The sequence below is a fragment of the Rhipicephalus microplus genome, chromosome 9 (genome assembly GCF_043290135.1).
Source record: "Rhipicephalus microplus isolate Deutch F79 chromosome 9, USDA_Rmic, whole genome shotgun sequence".
NCBI classification, from domain to species: Eukaryota; Metazoa; Arthropoda; class Arachnida; order Ixodida; family Ixodidae; genus Rhipicephalus; species Rhipicephalus microplus.
The window spans coordinates 120569151-120593200 of record NC_134708.1 but is presented as its reverse complement, the minus strand read 5'-3'; the positions used below and the strand labels follow the sequence as shown (position 1 = coordinate 120593200).

General features: G+C 44.2%; 1 non-coding gene across 1 annotated transcript; it reads left to right on the top strand.

Annotated features, from left to right (window-relative positions):
* Positions 1–12707: 12707 nt before the first annotated feature.
* On the top strand, positions 12708–12780 carry TRNAA-CGC (transfer RNA alanine (anticodon CGC)). Its single transcript has one exon. It is a non-coding gene; the product is annotated as a tRNA-Ala (tRNA).
* Positions 12781–24050: the final 11270 nt, after the last annotated feature.

Sequence of the window (24050 nt, the reverse complement as noted above, 5' to 3'; positions counted from 1 at the left end):
GGTAATGCCGCGGTGGAAATTGGTGACGGTGGGCTATCACGGTTGAGTTGAGGGCAGCGATTGAAAGCATCAGCATCTTGGTGCTTCTTACCAGACCTTTAGACGACATCAAACTTGTGCTCTTGTAAACGAAGCGCCCAGCGGCCAAGAGGGCCCGATAAGTTCTTTAGCAATGAAAGCCATCACAATGCGTTGTGGTCGGTGACGACTGTGAGGTGGCGGCCGTGGAGGTACGGATGAAATTTTTGTACCGCCCCTACAACAGCGAGGCACTCTTGATCGGTTATTATGTAATTTTTCTCAGCAGCAGTCAAAGCACGAGTAGCGTAAGCGATGACACGTTCGCGTGCGGTGTTGTCATGCTGCAGTAGAACGGCACCAAAACCATGACCACTGGCGTTAATGTGAAGATTGGTGGGTGCACCTGGATCGAAGTGACATAGTACCGGGTCGGATGTCAGGGCTTGTTTCAACGCCAGGAAAGTCTTTTCACAGTCTTTGGACCAGATGAATGCCGTGTTACCTGCGAGCAGTTGATGGAGCTAAGATGCAAGCCTTGCGAGATCGCGTATGAAGCGTCGAAAGTAGGATGCCAAGCCGAGAAAACTGCGCAGGTATTTTTGACGCAACTGACAGGGAAACTTGACGACGGCGGCAAGCTTTTCAGGATCCGGTCGAATACCGTCTTTGCTGACTAAGTGCCCTAGAACCTTGATCGTCTTGCTTGCGGAGGTGCATTTTTTCGTATTCAGCTGTAAACCAGCTTTTGCAAGGCAACATAGGACTTCTTCGAGACGTCGCAGATGTAGCGAAAAGGTAGACGAAAACACTATGATGTCGTCGAGGTAGCAAAAACAGGTTTTCCACTTCAGGCCACGCAGTATGCTATCGATCATACGTTCAAAGGTAGCGGGCGTGTTACAAAGTCCGAAAGGCATTACGTTAAATTCATATAGCCCATCTGCGGTGGTAAAAGCCATCCCCTCTTTTTCAGATTCGGACACTGGTATTTGCCAGTAGCCTAATCGCAGGTCAAGGCTGGCAAAATACTCTGCGCCATGCAACGAATCTAGTGTGTCATAAATTCGTGGGAGGAGGTAAACATCTTTGCGCGTTATTTTGTTCAGCGCCCGGTAATCAATGCAAAAACGTACTGTTCTGTCTTTCGTTTTCACCAAAACAACTGACGAAGACCATGGACTCGAGGAAGGACGTATGATATTACGTCGAAGCGTGTCTGAGACGTTTTTCTCAATTATCTTCCTTTCTGCGAGAGACAAGCGGTATGGGCGCCGGTGAACGATTCGGGAGCCCTCAGTCTGAACTTGGTGAGTCGCTAAAGTTGTCATACCAAGGACAGCAGAATGAACGTCAAACAAAAAGAGATGTATGTTCAATAACTTCAGCAATTCTTGACTCTGGGCTGCTGTCAGATCAGGGCTTATCGTCACCGATAGAGGAGTGGGAGAGTTGAGTGGCGGCGCGTTTGGCGCTGGTAGGTCTTCTTGACTTGGAAGGGCAACAATTGCAAAGGGACGCGGGTCAATAACGCATGTTACTGTTGATTCACAGAACAACAATTAGGGTTCGGGGGTCTTATTTAAGACAGTAATAAAAGCAGACCCTTCAGAAAAACGAACAAGGCCTGGAATGATAAGAATGTCTCGATGTACCGTGTGGCCCTAAGGTAGTATACAAGCACGTGGGCATCCACAATGTTGATTCAATTAACGCTAATTACTTCTTCGCGGGATGGCCAAATAACATAATCTGAGGTGGTGACGAGACGAATGTGCTCTTTGTGTTCTGATACAGGAGAGTCGGTGAGATTGAGGTGGATAAGGCGCTGACGGCAAGATATACAAGCGCATGCAGACGACAGGAAATCCCGCCCCAAAATGAGTTCGTGCGTGCACTCACAGCGAACTCCAACGGCAATATAGTGACGTATATCGTCTATGGAAACACGAACTGTACACTGGCGAGTGGGCGAGTAATGGCATTTATCGCAGCACGGAGAGACGGGCCCTAGTAAGGTGTTCTGACTTTGCGAAGACGGGAGCAAAGGTCAGAGCGAATAATCGAAATAGCAGCGCCAGTAACCACTATACCTTCGACGCATATACCATCTACTAACACTGTTAACAAGTTCGATGGTCTGTCTGGAGAAATTGCTGGCTGTCGGGTGGATGCAGTTTCTCCTCCTAAAACTCCATTGGGGAGTTTTCCGAGTGAGCATTCAGAACATTGGGGGCGGGTCGCAGAGGTGACACGGAACGGCTATTGGGAGATAGTGAGCGGCGGCAAGACTCACGGGAGTTCACAGGCAGACCCATACTGTACGGTGAAAGGGCGAACGCTGAAAGGAAGACTGGTAAGGCGTGCGCGGGTAGTTCATGAGTGGACTGAAGCGTCTGCGTTCTTCTTGAGCGTAGCAACGTTGCTCGTCCTGTTGGCGCCTTCGGCAAAAGCGAGATATGTGACCCCTATAACCGAAATATTAACAGACTGGGCGAGGAGGACCCGGCAAGGTGTAATACGGCTGTAGGCGTATCGGTGGTGACACTTACGCCACAGGTACATGGCCACTTGGTGTAGCCTCTGGGATAGTGGAGGGTGCTGAGAGCGCCACAACTTCTACGTACGTCGGTACCTGACGAGGTCTGGATTCGGTGGAACAATGTGGATGTGACGCAGATGCGATCTCTCGCCTAATGATGTCCCGCAAGTTGGTTGGAGCTGAGGCTAAAATTGATAATGGAGAGCAGGACGAGCAGCGCCCATGAAGCTTCTCGCGAACGATGTCACGGACCAGGGCACGGATGTCGATAGCCGCAGGAAGACAAATGTCCGAGGCATCAAGGGAGAGACGAAGAGACTGAAGTTCTAGTTTCTGAGAAATGGTGATGACATTCTCAGTCATTGTAGGATTTTGTGACGCAAGGGCGTTGAATGCGATGGTATTTATGACTTTGATAATATGGCGTGTTTGGTCGCTTTGAGGTATAGAATAGTCTACACGCTTGCGCAAGGCAAGAACATCCTCAAAGTACGAGGTGTATGATTGACCCGCCAGCTGAATGCAATCAGCAATCTTCCTCGTTGCTGCTTCAGCGCAAACACTGGGGGAACCAAAAATCTGACGAAGGTGCCGTGCAAACGTGTCCTAGTCGGGAAAAACTTGAAGGTGGTTCCGAAACCAGGTTTCGGCAACATCAGTCAGGCAAAAAGGGACCGTACGTAATTTGTGTAGAGTATCCGACCTGTAAAACTCACTGACGAGGTCGTAGGTGTGTAGTCATTTTTCAACATCCTCCCCTTTGAGAACCGAGAATTCTGGCGGATCGCGCTGGTGGCTGTGGCTGGCCAGGGTCGACGGCGGAGGCTGCACTGGGCCGGTGGTGTTGGATGAACCAGCATTGTCCTGCACTGTCATGGCAAGCGGTAGTAGACGACGACCCGATCCGAGCTCTAGTGGTAACGTGCGAGAGGACTTTGGGATCGAGAAGCACCGTCCACCACTTATGAGGAAGAGCTTTATTTGAGGCGAGCTCGAGCGGGCACACACTGATCATGGTATCTACAGATGAAGAAATTATACAAATGTTGATGACACGTCCAATTGACAAAGAAGAGTCGGTGACTGCGTTCACAATATATATATATATATATATATATATATATATATATATATATATATATATATATATATATATATATATATATATATAGAAGGGCTATAAGAAGTATGACACCCTGGCTTTGACAGTGTAAAAAGAAGCGTAATTCACTCACACCGAACGTTTCAGCACAATTTAGTCCGACGTTTCGGCCATGGGACCGACCTTCGTCTGGGAATACAGAGCATAGAAATCACGTTCTTATATAAGTCAATGATTGAGGACCCCCAAAAACACGTTTGCTAGTATAACGAACAAGGCTATTCTGTATCAGCACAAAAATGGTTTTCAGTCATAAAAACTAGATCTATAAAGCACTATGTGATATCACCCTGTGTCAGTCATTGGCAAGTGATACAACTTTATGGGATACACGTGTAAATCGCGGCATTAAAAATGGCATAGTTTTCTCAAAAGATAGTTGGTATGTTAAATATACGCGTTGCAGATGACACGTAATAACAATATATAAAAACGGATTGCTTTTTTTTCATTTGTATACATTCTAAGCAAAGCGCGCTCTCAAAAGAAAAGTTCCAACGTCAAAATACTCGGCTGTGATAAAGAAGCAGGCTAGCGTACGCTTGTTGCACTGTTAACCAAGATAACTTATGTAAAAGTAAGACCCGTCAATGTGCCTGCATCCTCTTTGATACCATTCGCTAAAGTATCAAACTTGAATATCAGGTGTGATTCCCGGAGTTCACGATCTTGACTTGAGCGGAAACCAGATTCAAGAATGGTTGCTTTCATTTGGTCGAAAGAGTGGCTTGGCATGCGAACTTGTCGTGATAGCGGTAGATGATGGTAAATATTTACATGAAATTTGTGGGTATTAAAGCGCATTCTGAAGAGAGTTTCTTTGTGACGAATATGTTGTTTGGAACAGGCACTACATTTCAATATGTACACGACATAAGTGTCGCAGTCAAATCTAGCAAGAATCTTTATTCTCAAGTCCGAAGACGTGCTCTCGACGTTCTGCGTGTTTTGCATGTGCACACATATTTTGCACCGCGGTTTGTTACAAGGTGCGCCACCACGCTCTTTACGGGCACCAATCTTGGATGACGTTAACATGTCGTGAAGGTTTTTTTAACCGTTGGCAAACAACACGAGGTGGACTAAGAAAGATTTTTTCAAGATTGTCAAAGATCTTGTGGTGCCGTTTCAATATAGCAGAGACCTTATAAGCTGATGATGAAAATGTTAGAACAAGATTAGTTTGAACAGAGCTATCGTTCCCGTCACTTCCTTTCAGAATCTCGACGCGGTTAGGTTGGGCGGCTCGAGGTATGGCGTCGTCTATTAGTTTTTTTTATATTTTCTTTTTACTAGCAAACATTTGAGCTAATTAGAATTTTTAATGAAATGTGTAGGGTCAGAGCACAATCGTTTAAAACGGTGAGCCTGGCTATAACAGATTCCTGTGTTGCAATGCCGGGGGTGGCCGCTCCGAAAATGCAGGAGTTGATGTCGGTCACTGGGCTTGCGGAACAGCTTTGTGGCAAGTTGTTCTTTGGAATTAAGGACTGTGACATCGAGAAAGTTTACAGACGTTCGCGAAAACTGGTGCGAGAACTTAATAGACGAATGTAAAATATTAAACTTGTGAATGAAACCAAGCAGACTTGCTTCGTAATGCGTCCAGACAATAAAAATATCCTCAATGAAGCGCCTGTAATAGCGCCTGTTGAAGCGTGGTTTTACCTAAAAAGTTCGCCTTCCAGAATGCCCATGAAAATGTTGGCGTAGTTAGGGCCTACCTTCATACCCATTTAGGTGCCGTTGGCTTGTACGTAGTGACAGTTGTTAAACTCAAAATTGTTTAATTCAAGGATAAATTTCAAAAGAGTACCAAGTGCTTCTCTATCAATAGGTTTATCAAAAGGGAACTGTCATAGGCCTTTCGTACTGCAGAAATATTACATTTATGCAGTATGTAACAAAGAACCGGTTGGCAGACGTTAGACGGAGACGACCAGTTTATTCAGCATGGTGCCCAAGCTGTCCAATCCTAGCGCATGCCTATCTCCACTACGTCCTCTTCGATAGTCTGGCCCGCTCCAAGAGAATATTCTGCAACATCCTCCCAAGGGGGCTAAGATGACTCGCACACTTCGATGAAGTCTGCACCACTCTATGCTGTTCTGATCCGCATTATGATTCAAAATCATCTCAGGGGGGGGGGGGGGCAAGGGGAATCGTACCCACCGATAATGAAGTCCGTGTTGAAATGCACCTGCTTTGCTACCGAGAGTGCCTGTGCACTACGACCGTCAATTCGTGGCTGTCGCACCCCTTGCTGTCTCTGGAACCGATGCTGATGAAACGGGGGGTGTTCTTGACGTGCGTTAGACTGACGTGCTTGGCGTGCAGAATTACGAAGATGCGATGCCTGTCGTTGTCGTCGCCCAAAAGGTGGCTGGTCTGAGACGAGTTGTTCAAGTACGACGTCACCATGGAATCGCTGCTGCTGACGACGTCGACGCGCACGGCATTGACGAGCATCGACGTGCTTGTTCAGCAGCTCCACGTCTTCCAAGTTCGTGCCGCCAGCAACCACACAGTCAGGCTGATCACACTTCCTTCCTGAGATTGAAATGAGATTGAAACACCTTGCTTTCATACAGATAGATCGTGGTGTGCCTATTTGAGGTTCTTGAAGTCACTTTATCGCTCCTGATGGCACCAAAACGCCACATCGAAGATATGTCTGTGTGCGTTGCAGAAGGATTGCGGCTCAAGACCAACAGTGTGCTAGACGGGCGCTGGATGCTGTCAGACGACAAGGGTCCCTGTACCATCCAGCCAAACATTGTCTCTCTTGCTGTTAACATTTCAGTTACGCGGTCGATTTTGCCGGTGGTGACCTTCCAATAGGCGTCGGATCCTATGACGACACTGATCTCGTCCAGTTGCCACGTACTCGGTTGAAGTTGTTCAGCCATGCTGTACTCCCGTTCAATAAGTAGGTGCGAAATGTTGGAGTTCTGTGGTGGGCTTGTGACAGAGCAAATTTCAGGAATCGTCAACGCTTGTAACGTAATCCTTGAATCGTTGAACTGGCTTCGAAGCCGCACGTTGACACGCTCGGTGCAGAATTGTCTTCGTGACTTGGATTCTCCGAAATTGACAAAAGAGGGTTTTTTCCCACGACGGAGCACTGAAGCATCTTTGCCAGGTGTGCACGAATGTAGGTGTGCTGACTGCCGCTGTCCAGCAGTACCCGCACGAGGAGTCGGTGGTCTCCAGACTCTGTCCAAATTCGACATGTCTGTAGCAATACGTGAGTGGGCTCAACGTGACTCTGGGTGGTAGTGACCGTTGGCATGGTTAATGGGGTGGTTGAGAAAATGCTGAGGATCCTGCATAGGGGTGCGGATTTTCGGCTGGGCGTGATAACTCGCAGAGGATGGTCAGGTGGCGTCGCTGGCAGGTACCACATCTAAGATTGAATGACTTCCTGCGCATTCTAGCGATGTGGTTTCGTGTTCCACAGCGGAAACAACAATTAGAGTACCGCAGCCTTGCCCGCTTCTCTTCAGCCGATAGGTTGGCATTGCAAGCAGCGATCATGTGATCCTTGCTGTGGCAGAGTGGGCACGCCAGTCTAATAGGCAAGGTAGACCCCATTATGGCGGAAGGTGAAGTTATCATTTCTGTGCCATACGTTTCTTCAGAAATGTGCGTTCTGGTTTCGTCTTGAGACAAACGACGAGACCGTAACCGGCTCTCTTCTCGGATTTCTACTTGAATGCGGAGAAACGTTAGTAAATCTTTGGCTAGCCACGTTCGGTGGTCAGGCGTTCCGGCGATGCTGGAGGTGAAGTTCGATTCTCTAGATTTCTGTCTGTACATAATGGCGAGATCCTCCGGAAAACATCTCATTAGGATACGGTTTAATACCACCGTGCACTGGTCGGGCGCAACTCCTAGGCCTTCCAAGGCACTAACGTGTAACTGCACACTATCGTGCAGCAGACGAAGCCTTCGGAGCTTTTCACAGGGCTCAGTGCAAGGATATTATCAACATGCTCGTTTACAAGGAGATCCTCCCGTCCAAACCGATCCGTGAAGATCTTGATTGCAAGTTCGTAATTTCGCTCCGCTAAACGGATGCCTTCGACAGCTCGCTTCGCGCTCCTAGTTAAGTGAGGAGGTATTTGAACCTTTAGTAGCTCGGTATTTTTATGGGTGGTGTCGTCGAAATGATTCCAAAAGGACTGCCATCTACAAAGACTATCATCAAAAGTTGGTATCTGAAGCTTGGGCAGTTGAACCGCAAGCGGACGGTGCACTCTCACCTGCCATGCTGCTTCGCCGGAGCTCGGAAGTTCTAGGTTACTTGGACCGGATCCAGTGGTTCGCGACTGCATTGTGGATTCCTTCTCACGACGACCGATATAGCGCGAAAACAAAACGGCGACACAGAGACAAGAAGGACACTAAAGACTTGTCCTTCTTGTCTCTTGGTCGTCGTTTTGTTTTTGCGCTATATCTATCGTCACGCCATACGAACTAGCCAAGCTGCCACACTTCTAAGTTACATTCTTTCTTACGTTCCTGTAGCCAGAACTTGGCTCATGACACGGCTTACAGGATATTTGCGTTGTACTCGTCTGCTGTTTCCACTTCATGATCCAGGTTTTCTTCATCTGTTGACACCAGAATGACCTCGTCGAGCCTCGAAAGTGCTGCTTCTTTATTCTTCAGGTAGTCCGTGTGGCCAGTAATTTGGGAAGCGTCTGGATCCGGTTGCTGCACCAAGTCCGATAACATTGCTAGGGCTCGGGTGACACCAGCTCTAATCGAGCCACGCTTCTTCCGAAGATGGCCAGTGGTCGCCATGGTCGTGACGTTCAGGGAAGTCTTCGAAGGGGTGGATCCCGGGTTTCGGCACCAAATGTAACAAAAAAACCCGTTCGCAGACGTTAGGCGGAGACGACCCGTTTATTCAGCATGGAGCCCAAGCTGTCCAATCTAGCGCGTGCCTATCTCCACTTCTTCCTCTTCGATAGTCTGGCCCACTCTAAGAGAATATTCTGCAACATCCTGCCAGAGGGGCTAAGATGACTCGCACACTTCGATGAAGTCTGCACCACTCTATGCTGTTCTGATCCGCATTATGATTCAACATCATCTCGGGGGGGGGGGGGGGGGGGGGCAAAGAGAATCGTACCTACCGAGAACGCAGTCCGTGTTAAAATGTTTGCACCACTCTATACTGTTCTGATCCGCATTATTCAACACGGTATGTGGGTGTATAGTGATGCTACGTCTAGCGTTACTAACATTGAACCAGGTGGAACATGAAGATCTACAATTTCTTGAAGAAAATAGTTGGTGTCTTTGATGAATTACGGAAATCTGGCTGGAATCTTGTTTATCATGGAGTCAACGTAGCGAGATAAATTTTCGGTGACGATGCCAATTCCATAAATGATGGGGTGGCCGGGAATATTCTGCTTGTGAATTTTAAGAAGCATGTAAAATCTCCCCGCTACGGGACTGAGTAATACCAAAGAGCGTCTTTCCGTCCAATTTACCATGTTCTAGTAGAGACGTAACTTCGTCCTTAAGCTTAGCTTTAAATTCGCTGGTAGGGTCGGAGGGCGAAACTTTGTGAAAGAGGGCGTCTGAAAGTTACCTGTTGGCCTCGTTTATTAAAACCGCGTTGAAAAATACAATAGCCCCCCTTTATCGGCTGGTTTATTGACGATGTCATGAATTGTCCACAATTATTCGCGAGAAACTTTTTCTTGTTTTGACAAATTGTGGTGGTAAGGCACAGTATTCATATAGGCAGCCAAATGTCCCGTTGTACAGCGTTTATGTAAATGTCTAGGCATCTGTCGCGATGTGGTGGAGGTGTTCATTGTTTATATGTCGGTAGTGCAGGTCGAGTTTCGTTCGCCCGGGCTTCGGCGGTCATGATAGTATTCGCTGAGGCGCAAATTACGGGGAAAACTGTGTAGATGCTATATATATATATATATATATATATATATATATATATTTATATATATATATATATATATATATATATATAGTTATATATATATATATATATATATATATATATATATATATATATATATATATATATATATATTATATGTATATATATAGTATACATCATCAGCCTGACTACGTCCACTGCAGGACAAAGGCCTCTCCCATGTTCCGCCAGTTAACCCGGTCCTGTGCTTACTGCTGCCAATTATACCCGCAAACTTCTTAATCTCATCTGCCCACCTAAACTTCTGTCTCCCCCTAACCCGCTTCCCTTCTCTAGGAATACAGTTAGTTACCCTTAATGACCAGCGATTATCCTGTCTACGCGCTAAATGCCCGGCCCATGTCCATTTCCTCTCTATTTCAACTATGATATCCTTAACCCCCGTTTGTCCCCTAATCCACTCTGCTCTCTTCTTCTCTGTTAAGGCTTCACCTACCATTTTTCTTTCATTGCTCGCTGCGTCGTCCTCAATTTAAGCTGAACCCTCTTTGTAAGTCTCCAGGTTTCTGCTCCGTAGCTAAGTACCGGCAAGATACAGCTGTTATATACCTTCCTCTTGAGGGATAGTGGCCATCTACCTGTCATAATTTGAGAGTGCTTGCCGAATGTGCTCCACCCCATTCTTATTCTTCAAGTTACTTCAATCTCGTGGTTAGGCTCTGCGGTTATTACCTGCCCTGAGTAGACATAGTCCTTTACAACTTCAAGTGCACTATTACCTATCTCGAAGGTAATAGTGCTCCTTTCCGAGGTTGTTGTACATTACTTTCGTTTTCTGCAGATTAATTTTAAGACACACCTTTCTGCTCTCCCTGTCTGACTCCGTAATCATGAGTTGCAATTCGTTCCCTGAGTTACTCAGCATCAGCAATGCAATGTCATCGGCGAAGCGCAGGTTACTAAGGTATTCTCCATTAACTTTTATCCCTAACTGTTGCCATTCTAGGCTTCTGAAAACCTCCTGTAAGCACGCGGCAAATAGCATTGGGGAGATTGTGTCCCCCTGCCTAACACACTTCTTGATTGGTATTCTGTTGCTTTCTTTATGAAGCCCTATGGTAGCAGTTGATCCCCTGTAGATTTCTTCCAGAATGTTTATATATACTTCATCTACGCCCTGATTCCGCAGTGTCTGCATGACGGCTCATATTTCTACTGAATCAAACGCCTTCTCGTAATCTATGAAGGCTATGTATAGTGGTTGGTTATACTCTGAGCATTTTTCTATTACCTGATTGATAGTATGAATGTGGTCAATTGTTGAGTAGCCTGTTCGAAATCCTGCTTCTTCCTTTGGTTGATTGAATTCTTATGTTTTCTTTACTCTGTTAGCAATTACCTTTGTAAATAGCTTGTATACTACGGAGAGCAAGCTGATCGGCCTGTAATTCTTGAAGTCCTTGTCATTTCTTTCTTATGTATTAAGATGATGTTAGCGTTCTTCCAAGACTCTGGTACACTTCCCGTCAAGAGACACCTCGTAAACAGAGTGGCTAGTTTTTCTAACACAATCTGTCCTCCATCATTCAGCAGTCCTGATGTTACCTGATCCTCACCAGCAGCTTTGCCTCTTTTCATGCTCTCCAAAGCTTTTCTGACTTCTTCTATCATTACTGGTGGGGTGTCATCTAGGTTACTGATAGTTGTTATAGTATTAAGGTCGTGGTTGTCGCGGCTACTGTACAGATCTCTGTAAAACTCCTCCGCTATTTTAACTATCCTATCCATATTGGTAGTTATTTTGCCTTCTTTGTCCCTTAGTGCATGCATCCGACTTTTGCCTATCCCAAGTTTCCTCTTCACTGCTTTGACGCTTCCTCCGTTTTTCAGAGCGTGTTCAATTCTCTCCATGTTATACCTGCTTACATCGCATACTTTACGTCTATTAATCAACTTCGAAAGCTCTGCCAGTTCTATTTTGTCTGTTGTACTTGACACTTTCATGATTTGACGCTTCTTAATTAGGTTCTTCGTTTCCTGGGAAAGCTTGCCAGTGTCCTGTCTAACTACCCTGCCTCCAACTTCCGCTGCACACTCCGTAATGATACTCGTCAGATTATCATTCATTGTATCTACGCTAAGGTTGGTTTCCTCACTAAGAGCCTAGTACCTGTTCTGCGGCGACACTCTGAATTTCTGTACTTTCCCTCTCAGTGCTAGCTCATTGATTGGCTTCTTGCGTATCAGTTTCTGTCGTTCCTTCTTCAAGTCTAGGCGAATTCGAGACCGTACCATTCTATGGTCACTGCATCGTACCTTGCCAACCACTTCCACATCCTGCACGATTCCTGAGTGTGCAGTCATTATAAAGTCTATTTCGTTCTTATTTTCGCCATTAGGGCTCCTCCATGTCCACTTGCAGTTTTCTCGTTTTCGGTAGAAGGTATTCAAAATCCGCAAATTATTGCGTTCTGCGAATTCTACTTGTAGCTCTCCTCTGGCGTTTCTAGTATATATATATATATATATATATATAATATATATATATATATATATATATATATATATATATCTGTGTGTGTGAGTGTGTGTGTGTGTGGTAGCTCAGTGGTTACAGCATCGAACGCGTTATTCGAATGTCGTAGGTTCGATTCCTGCTCACGGCTGGTTATTTTTTCATCCACCTTTCTTTCTTCATATTTACATTCCATTGGTTCTAATAACTTTTCCTGTACATTCCTCGGCATTACTGTCTGTTAGATCTCATTATTATTGTGTTAAAACACGGAAAAGCGAGCCCTTAGGTATACACTCCTTTCCCTTATTTCATTGAACGAGGGTCTCGTACTGGCAGACTTGGTGTGTTTCGGGTGTACAAGAGGGACAATTATTCAGCTGCCCACTCATAAAAAGTTCACGTGCTACGTGACGCCAAACATGCCCATAAGAGTGTTTTCACACTCGTCGTTTGGCCTATAGATGGCGCTGACTCTCACTCCTACTTCTAAATTCACATATAAACCTCCCCCCCCCCCCCAAAAAAAAAAGTGGACGGAGGGAAGGCCGCTGTGGTAGCTCAGTGGTTAGATCATCGAACGCGCTATTCGATGGTCGCAGGTTCGATTCCTGCTCACGGCTGGTTATTTTTTCATCCACTTTTCTTTCTTCTTATTTACATTCCATTGGTTCTAATAACTTCCCCTGTACATTCCTTGGCATTACTGTTTGTTAGATCTCATTAATATTGTGTTAAAACACGGAAAAACGAGCCCTTAGGTATACACTTCTTTCCCTTATTTCATTGAACGAGGGTCTCGTACTGGCAGACTTGGTGTGTTTCGGTTCTATAAGAGGGACAACTATTCAGCTGCCCGCTCATAAAAAGTTCACGTGCTACGTGACGCCAAACGTGCGCATAAGAGTGTTTTCACTCTCGTCGTTTGGCTTATAGATGGCGCTGACTCCTACTTCTAAATTTACATATAACCCCCCCCCCCCAAAAAAAAAAGTGGATGTAGGGAAGGCTGCTGTGGTAGCTCAGTGATTAGAGCATCGAACGCGTTATTCGAAGGTCGTAGGTTCGAGTCCTGTTCACGGCTGGTTATTTTTTCATCCACTTTTCTTTCTTCTAATTTACATTCCATTCGTTCTATTAACTTCCCCAGTACATCCCTTGGCATTACTGTCTGTTAGATCTCATTAATATTGTGTTAAAACACGGAAAAACGAGCCCTTAGGTATACACGTCTTTCCCTTTTATATATATATATATATATATATATATATATATATATATATATATATATATATATATATATATATAATAAAACCTAGAAGTTTTTAAAAAAGAAGAAAAAAAGGTTGGCACCTGTTCAAGAGCTCCACTAGCTTTAGCAGCCCGATGCGCCTGGTCGAGGAGTGCTAGTTGCACCCCCAGGTCCACGCTGGGGAGCAAAGTCTCCCACTGCTCCCTTCCGAAAGTTTTGCGGGCTATTTGCAGCGGGTTATTTTCGGTTGGCCTGTTCAGGCAATCCCACGTTATGTGGGCAAGAAACGCCTGCCTCCACCCCACGGACAGATATTGCTGTACATCGCGGGGTGAATGGTAAGCTTCAACGAAACATTTCGATATGTGTTTGTTTGTATAAGACGCCAAAGGGCTATCGTCGGAGCGGTCAGTTGCTCGGTTTGTAAAAGCACCAGCTGTGCCATCCACTCTCTCGTTGCACACCGAGTTCTGTGTGAGCCGGGCACCAGACGATAGCATGGTCCTACGTTAGGTGTTGCCCTAATAGGCGAATGGTATTGTGTGGTAGTCTTCCCGTGAGAAAGAGTCGACATGCGGTGATGGAATCTGTGAGAACAATGAACGATTGTACTAGGGTATCTTTAGTTTATTATAAAGCGTAATAGCTAAAGCCTCAGCAGCATTCACAGGCGCAGCTTGAGCAGTGGCGCAAGTCAGAAGGCCTTGGCCCGGGATGCCACCTACGACTGCGAGCGCGTAATTGCTCGTGCCGCTCAGGGCGACATATGCGTACACCGTGTCCGGATTGTTCCCAAATGGTCGTTGTAACTTTCGAGCTCGTGCACTGTGTGATGTGTGATATCGACCTATGTGATATCGTGGGCTCATGTCTTTTTGCGAAGCATTTCTTGGCAAACTTCGGTGACATTGAGCGTATCTATCCATCTATATATATTATATATACATGGCTATCTATCTTTCGTTCTTTCTATCTATCTATCTGTCAATATATCTTTCTATCCATTTATCTATCTTTCTGTCTATCTATCTATGTTTCTATCTATCTATCTAGCCGCTTACGACATTTAACTCTTCTGGCCGTTTGAATAATTGTATCGATACCAAACTTGGTATGGCATAGCATGACTACGTTACGAGCATATTTGACTAGTCATAGCATGAAAATCATGAAATATATGTCATGAATGTCATGATTTACATATCATGGTGCTGCTGCTCTTGCGGTGGTTTCGTTGACATGACATGTTGCAAAGGTGGTATAGTATGACATGATTGCATGGCGAATACAAGCGACAGACACTAACGTAAAAATAATTACATGCATGTCATGTAACGAAATGACTACATGCCACGCTCATGATGCACTCTCGGCCATTTCGCTTGCGTCACATATACCAGATTTGGCATTGCGTGACGCCAATGGATGACGAATGTATATGACTGGTGCAAACATGATAATCATGAGATGCGTGTCATGTGAGAACATGACTGCATGCCACAGTCAAGACGCCAATACATTTCGACGTGACGCAGTGCGCGTGTTCGCCGGCGTTCATTTCATCGCGTCACGCCGGTGTTGCCCCACCTGGTGCCGGTCCTGCTATTCGAAATGCACGCAGACGGTTGCGCCACGTAGCGGCCAGTGAGAGCAAAATCTCAGAGATGATTAGTTGAGGAGTGGAGCCAGGCGGGGTTCTCGTTTCTTACCAACTTTCATGCACGCGATGGCAAAAAAAGTCTGAAAGCAACAGGACGTGTTGCGTGCCTCAGTGCACGAACAGGGCGGCGAAGGATGAGATAAGCTTTCATTCGTTTCCGCTGGACGTGCGACTCGAGAAGGAGTGGGCGGTGAAGCTCCGTATAGGCAAGCCTGTGACGCCACCAATGAGGGTTTGCAGCGCACATTTTGTCACCGAAGACTTATTCTGGAGCAGCATTGGTAAGCCAAATGCTAATTGTTGACATTTTTCACGAAAGCATAAGGAAAACGCTCTAACGATATTGTTGAAATGAACTGCGCCGTCGATGCGGGACGACAGACGTACACAACGCAACACTTGATTTTTGCTTTTGGAGAGTTGGGAAGCTAGTGCCTGGGCTTCTGTCGCCCGCATAAAATGAAGGGAGCGTTAAGTTTGGCATTCTGTCGGTCTTTTTAACAGGCCGTAATGCGCGACTGCACTTTGAAGTGTCTTTCCTCGCGGGCTCTTTCGTTGCGATCAGGGCCTATACGGATCGGATTTCGTAATCAACACTGACCGGTGTTACACGGCAAAAACCTGTCCGGATCATGTTTGGTGCAGACGTCAACGAAACTGCGATCATATATATTCCAATCACACTTAATCGCAAGTGGCATTGTAGGGGCGATTGATCTGGACCGAGCCCGATGCACGTCGGCCCTGATCACGAGAAAAAATTCCTTGTGACACAGGCTTTCCATGACACAGGCTTTTAGCGCGATAGCTTTACGACTCGTTTTTAAGTCTCATTAGTGTACATTAGCAATTTGTTTTAACAGACAAAACATTTTAATTTTTAATTCCACCAATGGTCGATTCGTTGTTATGAATGCAGGACTACGTAAAATGATTGGCTACCATGCATGCATTGAATGCTCGTTTAACAGTAAGGTATTCGAAATGTGCTTTTCTGTAATGCACCAAATTAGATAGTTGTTGTGGCACATGAAATTGCAGGATTTCATTTTAATCCTCATTTTACGTAGATCCCAAACTATGGACGCCTAATCGAAGTCCACTGAAGAAGACTTCTGTGCTATCGCGGAGCTTGCCCATAAGAACACATGGAAAAGAAGACCTGGCAAGGATTCAGGAAGCAGCAGTGCGAGATGCCCGTGCCTCTGCCAGACATGAGCATGGTATGTTTGTTATGACATTTGTTATGACACGCCACACAGGACATACAACAAAGAAATTTTGGAAGGCTGTGGAATCGACCATAAGTGGGTCGCACTGTGGTATATTGTTTATTAGTCGGCATTTGTTCTGCTAGATTAGAAAAGATAGTAAGCCCATAGATAGTCATATTTGAAAGGTTTTTTCAGCACGTGAACACAGCTAAAATAGGACAGGACAGAGTGCACGACGCTGAAGAGTTCACGACACTTCTTTTGTTTAGCTGCTGTGCGATCGTTCCCGAGAAGCTGTATTTGCAGGGCTTGACGGTACACGCGAGCCTGCCGAACCCATTCCAAATGTAGAATCTTGGATGCTCTTAAACCATTGCCAACAGAGGGAGTGAGGCCACCAAACAATGACTTGATTCGGGAAGTATCTTTAGCCGGATGCAATACACCAGATAGCATGTGCAGCAAACCACCACACTGATTAAACTGACAAGAACAGCTCGTAGAAGAGGAGATATAGATACCCGATGTACTAGAAATGTAACTAAAATGTAAGATGATGTCAAACCAGTTCAGTTCTGTTACGGAAGTGCTGCAAGCTATTTAAGTACTACTGGCTGTCAGCGATCACTATACTATCCATAGGCAAAGGTTTCATCTCTCCTAGGTTTCTTAGGATTGTAATTTCCTCTGCAAATACCATGATGTTGCAGACACTGCAAAACAATGCTACATGACATTAAGGCTACCACTGAATTATGCGTCATGGAACTGCTAAGAATGCACACAACGAAACTCATTAAAAGTGTCTTAAGTGCATGACACCAATATTAGCAATTGGTTGAAACGTGCACTCACCACTTCGAAAAACAAAGGCACAAATAAGACACACACAGAGCGCGTTTTTGTGTCTTTGTTTGTCCTTATGTAGAGTTCACACTGACTTTGTGTCTCTGTTTGTCTTTTGTGTTGGGTCTGTAACTTGCAAGCACATTTGAAAGAAACTTGAAAGTGACCAAGTCTTTAAAAAATGCAACAGCTGGCTGCAGAAATGCATGGTTGACAAACCGTAAACGAGCCAGGCTGATTGGCAGCCAAAACTTATCGCTCTGACTATTTGACATAAAAGAGCTGCTGTGCAGTTTCAAGTGCATGTTGTAAAAAGTCTGCAGCAATAAAAAAAACTAAATAGACATAGAATATGGCTTGTGACATTGTCCAAACGGCATTTTCTCGTGCTCCAGCTCAAGCAGTGAATAAATGACAGGACAGGAAGTGAGAGCTTTCAGTTACACTCCTTTACGCTCCAAAAATTAGCTTCTTTGCAGTGATTTTAGGTGGTCACAAGATGTATAAATGCCAGACGTATGTCAGCAAAACATGTGAAGCTCACTCACGCTCGGAAATTACATTTTGTCCTCAGGGCTCATTCGGCGTCAGGCCTACAAAACATTTTTTTTTTTCAATCGGACTCAAATTGACTAAATTACTTACCCCGACTCACTCATACACGGACTCACCACTTCGAGTTTGAGCGAATTCACTTGTGAGTTTGCCAACCTTTGATGCCAGATAATATCTAGAAATTCAGGACATAACAGGGCTAATTCAAAGCATTAATACTATGGCTAGACTACATCACTGTAAACAAGAATAAAATGTGCTGCTCAGTAGAGCTGCTTGCACTCATCTGGGGCTGGAAAATGTGAACCAATCTACAACTATTCAAAGTATACCCATGTCGTGCTATGGCCAAGATAAAGCAGTTTTCAAACACTCTTCAATATATACTGCCTCAGACTTGCATGTTCAACATATCGTAAGTACACTCTGAGCTGTCACTGTGCCTGTATACTCTTTTGTAATGCAGTATGTTTACGAATTCTTTCATTTTATTTTTGTGCAGGATCAGCTTCTCAAGGAACATGTTGGAAGCCTGCTCAACCTGTGCGTGTGTCACCTTGTGAAGAGAACCCCGATGAAGCCCTTTGTGATGTAGAGGCTCAATCATATGCTGTAATATGTAGTGCTATTATAGTTATATGCATCCAGGGTGAACGCTTAGAAACTAAAATAAGAATTTATACTAACCAGAGAGAACAACTTTATGTCAATAGCTTGTGGCAAGTACCCCTCAAAGCATTGTTACGCCCTCTGGCAACTTTTTTACCACCATAAGCCGTACACTGATCTAACCTTCGATTTTTGCACGATTAATAGCTAGAATGATGACAGCGGAGAATAAAGTGAGCAGCACGAGCTAGTATGCAAGGTATGCACAGGGTAAAACTACAAAACGGTTCAAGGAATGCATATCAACTTATGCACTATCATCGAATATAAAGTGAAAACTTCTACTGATTTTTAGAGACGCTTCAGGAAAAAAATATGCCACATTTCACCTATTGCAAGCATTCATACTCTTGTTTCAAAATAGGGTTGTTGCAGCATGTACCTTAAACTTTCTCATATTTTGCTCCGCAGTCGAAAATCTCAACATGCCACTTTATCACAGAAAGAATGAGTCAAGCAGCTGACAAGATAAACAGGGAGTGAAAGGACAGAACACTGATACAGCGGAACCCATTTATAAGAGACACTAATGTAAGAAACAATTGAATATAAGAGACACTTGTGTGCGTAGATTTAAATAGGGGTTTATAAGAAAATGCTTACGTGGTGCCCTGCTCATAAGAGACATCTCATGTACATGACAAGAATTGCTCCGCGGTGTATGCCTCTTATAAACGAGTTCAATCGTATGCACAAATTGATATAAACATTATAACATCATGGCATCACACTATGGCACGCATCATCAGTCGTTAGGCAACTGTATACATGTGATGCTATGAAGCATTTAAAAACAATTACAAAGCCAAACGAGCTATGTAATTGCTTTTTATAGCAATTAAGCCCAAACAAGTTAAATTATTTTGACGTCATTTCTTCCAAGAATTAGAAGATTTTCAGCACTCTTGCATTGGCTTGAATCTGTCTTTATGGGAACTCTTTCTTGCGTGCAGGTACAAGAGCAGGGCTAGGAAACTGCATCACATTCATGTGCTAGTGGTGCAACTGCTACAGCTGTATCAACAGTGGAGGTTGCAAAAGCCCTTCTTCAGCTTTCGCAGTGCATGAAGGGTGTACCAGACATCATGTGCACATACGACAAAGGCATCCAGGTTGATGTGGACTTCATTATAGGGAAGCAGTTCAGGCTTGTAGATATGCTGACATCAGATAATACTGTGCTTGCTTTTACAGGTGTGTCATCAAGGACTTTGCTTGTAGCCATTAGTAATGAAGTGAGCAGGATTGAAGACGCAGTAGCTGAAATGTCTATTCTTGAACGAGTCATTCTCGTTCTTGTGTGGTTGAAAACTTGCTTATCCTTTGTGTGTATTGCACCACTATTTTCTGTGAGCCGCACAACCATCTCTCGCCACTTCTACAGCACACTGTGTAACCTTGCAGTGGTTCTGAAATATGCAATTCTATGGCCAAACAAACAAGAAATTGCAAGTAATCTGCCTCAATGCTTTGAAGAATATAAAAGAGTGCGTGTTGTGCTAGATTGCACAGAGGTTAGAGTAGAAAAATCGCACTATGCTTCTTGTAGAATTTTAACATACTCTCATTACCGGGGTACACCACAGAAAAGCGTCTTGTTGGCGTCTCACCTGCTGGCTTAATTTTGTGAGCTGCGGCTACGAAGGCCGAGCGTCGGACAGTACTTGCGTAGAGAAATCGGGAGTTCTAGAAAAACTCAACAGTTTTGAATATGATGTCATGGTTGACAAAGGTTTCAACTTGGGCTCGCTACGCAAAACTCTTGGGCTGGGGGTTGTGCAGCCTCCGTTTCTTCGTGTACAGCTGCAGTTCACAGTGAAAAACTCTAAAAAGACTCTAAAAAAGCCAGAGCACATGTGCACGTCGAGCGTGCAATCCAGAGAATGAAAGTTTTTACAGTTCTGAAGGAACCTGTACCTTGGGAAGTCGTCGGCACCCTTGATGAAATATTTATTGTGATTGGTGAAATTGTAAATCTCTCCTCCCCTATTCTCTCTGAGAAAAGGTTCGAGTGATATTATGGAACTTGTGTTCGCAATGAAATGTAGTAGAACTTATTATGCAGGTAGTCAGAAACTGAGGTCAATGAGGAAGCTAAAGAAGCTGAGCACCACAACATGAAGGATAACACACCATTGTGCTATGTAAAGACTATTGAGTTAATGGACCGACACACAGGGTTCCTTGGGCCATCACCTAAGAAGACTTGAAAACGAAAGCCATCTTATTTTTCTTCTATGTCGATGCACAATTGTAGCCCCCCTCCCCCACCCAGGACACGTGTGTTTGTGAAGAGAGTTATTTTAACTGCATTTCCGAGCTGAGCAAGTTGCTTTCTATGTGCTCCTAAGCATACGCATAGCTGTGTGGTAGAACACCTGCTAGCCACGCAAATGGCCTGAGCTCAATCCTCACTCGGACCAAGAAATTTATTACTTATTTTATTCGCATATGTCTCGATTTTTCAATCATGGACAAGATGATTGCTCACTCACAACCAACGATCCCGACGCCGGAATTTCTGTGAAACGAGCTCTTCAATGCTACCGCATTATTATTCGCAAACCCATTGATGCTTCCGACTGCTCACACCATGGCTGTGTACAGAGCACATGACGAGTGACATTACACATATTTTAAGGGTAGAGGGTAGGCCCATATCTCCCATGTATTCTAAGGCTTCAGTAGCATGCATTTTTTCTTTACTGCATGTAAAGTGTTTGGGTTTGTTTCATTTTGTGCATTAGCATGTTCTTGCAGTGGAACAAATTGATAATCTATCCATTTTGATATTTTTCACATTTGTTTAGCGAAGCATATACATTTCGTCATTACCTCATTATAGTTCAGTAGCTTCGTATTAATGTTTGGTTTATTTGAGGAAGAATTTATCTTCTGTCTTAAATTGGAAGTATTTCTTAGCGAAGAGCAAGCCATCTGTCTCGCCGCCTAAGCCTGGATGCTATGCCTCATGTTCGCCTTCTTGACTTGGGGTAGACCAAAATTAGTAGGGAAGGATAAGAGGGTTTCCAGTATATATGTGGCTAATCATGATATGAATAACGGGACTATCATGTCACGTACATCGTCTAAACCTTTCTCTAAGACACGTGTGGCCCATACCTGTTATTATGGGTCGCGGTAGAGAGGTAATGTAAGAAAGGTGATTAACCATTTTTATTCACCTAGGAATGGAGAGAACAAACATTGGTGATTCTTTGAGGCATTCAAACATTCGACCATAGTACCACACCAGGTCTCGAAACAGTTTTAGAAAAGGCCCTATGTAGCCATAATTCCAGTGCAGTGTCAATTGTGATGCTTGCTACCTAATTATATAAACCTAAATATTACCCATGTACTCTAATGATGCAGGCGTCATGTCGAGTTAACATCATTTGGAGTTAGGCGCCATCCTCCAAAGTTGGTTTAGGTTGGACTAGCCAGGACTACTGTCCTCGCAAGCATAAGGGATACATATCAGTTAACCACTTCTGATGTTGGTAATATCCACATTGCTGTTGGAATTGTTACGGAACTCTTAACAAGTGGTTATATAAAACACATGCGACTGTGCCTGCGTACAACATTTGTGCATACATATCTTTAGCATCATTTTGATTTGATTGCTTTCAATATGGTGCATTCTGCCAAGCTGATGCAGAGCCAATGCACTCTCGTGTGCTGTCGCAATCAGTCGCTGACGTATTTCCTCTTGTTTTTCTGTGCCCAGAATTGGCAGCGGTTTGGACTGTACATGGCACAGTTTTTGAGTTTACAGGCCTCATATAGTGCATTTTTCTTTAACTAGCCCCAGGCTTGTGTAAAATCAGTAGACGTCAGCAGGTCCAAGTTCTGGATGCCAGTCCTATCAATAAAATGAAAGGAACCACAAATAACACTCAAGATAGCTTCTGCTACATTGCAGTGCTGCGAAATAGATTACTTGGGAAGCACGTGTCGAGCATGTTTTGCAAAGTCGCACAGAAAGGTTTACTGGTTAGTAACCTGGGATGCTGGCTCACTTTCTGAGACATGCCTGTTACAAAGTTATCTTGAACATTTTGTTGCGCACGTCAATATTTCCGGTTTTGATAATGTATTTTGCTCTGTATAAATGAGTCTTTAGCAGTAATTCTGGCATAAACCAAACAGCATGAAGACACCATAGTGAACCATAAAATTACTTTCTCACTCAATTGTATCTTTAGCTACTTATACAAAATATTTTTGTGCAGTCAGTCTTGAGCTACTTGATTGAGGAGAGGCAAAGTGAAAAAAAAATGCTGCGAAAAGTTTTCGCAAAAACTTTTTTGATGTAGCAGCTTCTGGTACTACCATCAGAGTTTACGAACAATTTCTGTTAAGACAGTAGCCCCATTGAATCATACTAGAGGCACCAGAAGCATCAGTGCATTTCAATGCTGGCTACTGCAGCATTAAAAGCCATAAGCCGAAAGTGGCGAAGGAAAAATTAGAACCACCTCTAAATTTCGTTTGTTTCTGAGTTTTGGACACCATGGATTTGAATAGTGTGTATGCTATGCCTGAGAGTGTGAGAAGGCCAGTTGCTGTAAGAGGCAATACTTTGTGATAGCGACAGATCAGTATCATCATTTGATAGCGAGTGCGAATTTTTGCATGCCTTTTTGTAACCTGTTTGATTATGACCATGTGACTACGTGCACTTGCAAATGTCTGTATCATGAATATATATTGTAGGGTGATGATAAATAAAAGCTGAAAGTTGGCGCCTGTTCATGTTCATTCTTTCCAAGGCCCTGCTGAGTTTATAAGTACATACCAGTTCTACCTTCTATTGTGAACCAAAGCGCCCAGCTACAAGTTTCATCACTGTAGAAAACATTGATGGAAGTTTAGATCGCGCTGTTTTGCTACCTGTATGCTAAGCTGGTGTTTTATACAATTGAATAAAATGAGAAAACTGCTCCTTGCCTGTTCACATGTAGCAACATTGCAATCATATGTTTGCAACGCTCAGAGTTTCCGGCCTTGCAGGAGCAGTGGCCCTGCAAAAGAAAATAGCTTATGCACATAAGCCACCTTTGAGAACATGGTAACACTTCATCCGAATAAAGATTGCACTGCAGCGTTAGTCACCTAGGCTCAGAAAGGAAAGCTGCTTCCAGATGGCGGATGGCAACTGTCAAATTTGGTCCAACTTAACCACCTAAAGTTTACCTAAAAATGCCTTAATTGGTTCAGTTATAAAAGTATAAAATCTGCAAACTGATTTTAGGTATTCCTACTACTGCGGTTTTGTTTACAACAAAAAATTTGGTTGCTTTGGGTAACGTTTCATTATTTAGGAGCGCCATAATTACAGTGGGCTAAAATTTACTAAAGAACACTGCTTGATCACTTCCTTCATACACACAGTTTATCACCGCTGTGCATGGATTTTGAGTGTTTGATAGTTTGGCAAAAATACAATAAAATTTTGAAGTACAGAAGTGCAGCTCGCAATGCAGAAAAAAATGGCAAGGTACAGCCTGTTTCATACTCAACGGAATAGCAGGAGCGCATTACAATAAGTTTTCACCGTAACGTACACCGATTAATGCTTGGATTTCGGCTATTCGCGGCGCTTTTTTTCTAACCCACGTAGGTTGTACGAAATTGCTTTCAACACCACCCCAAGCGTCTTGCTTTGCTTTTGTTGCTGAGGCAGGCGAA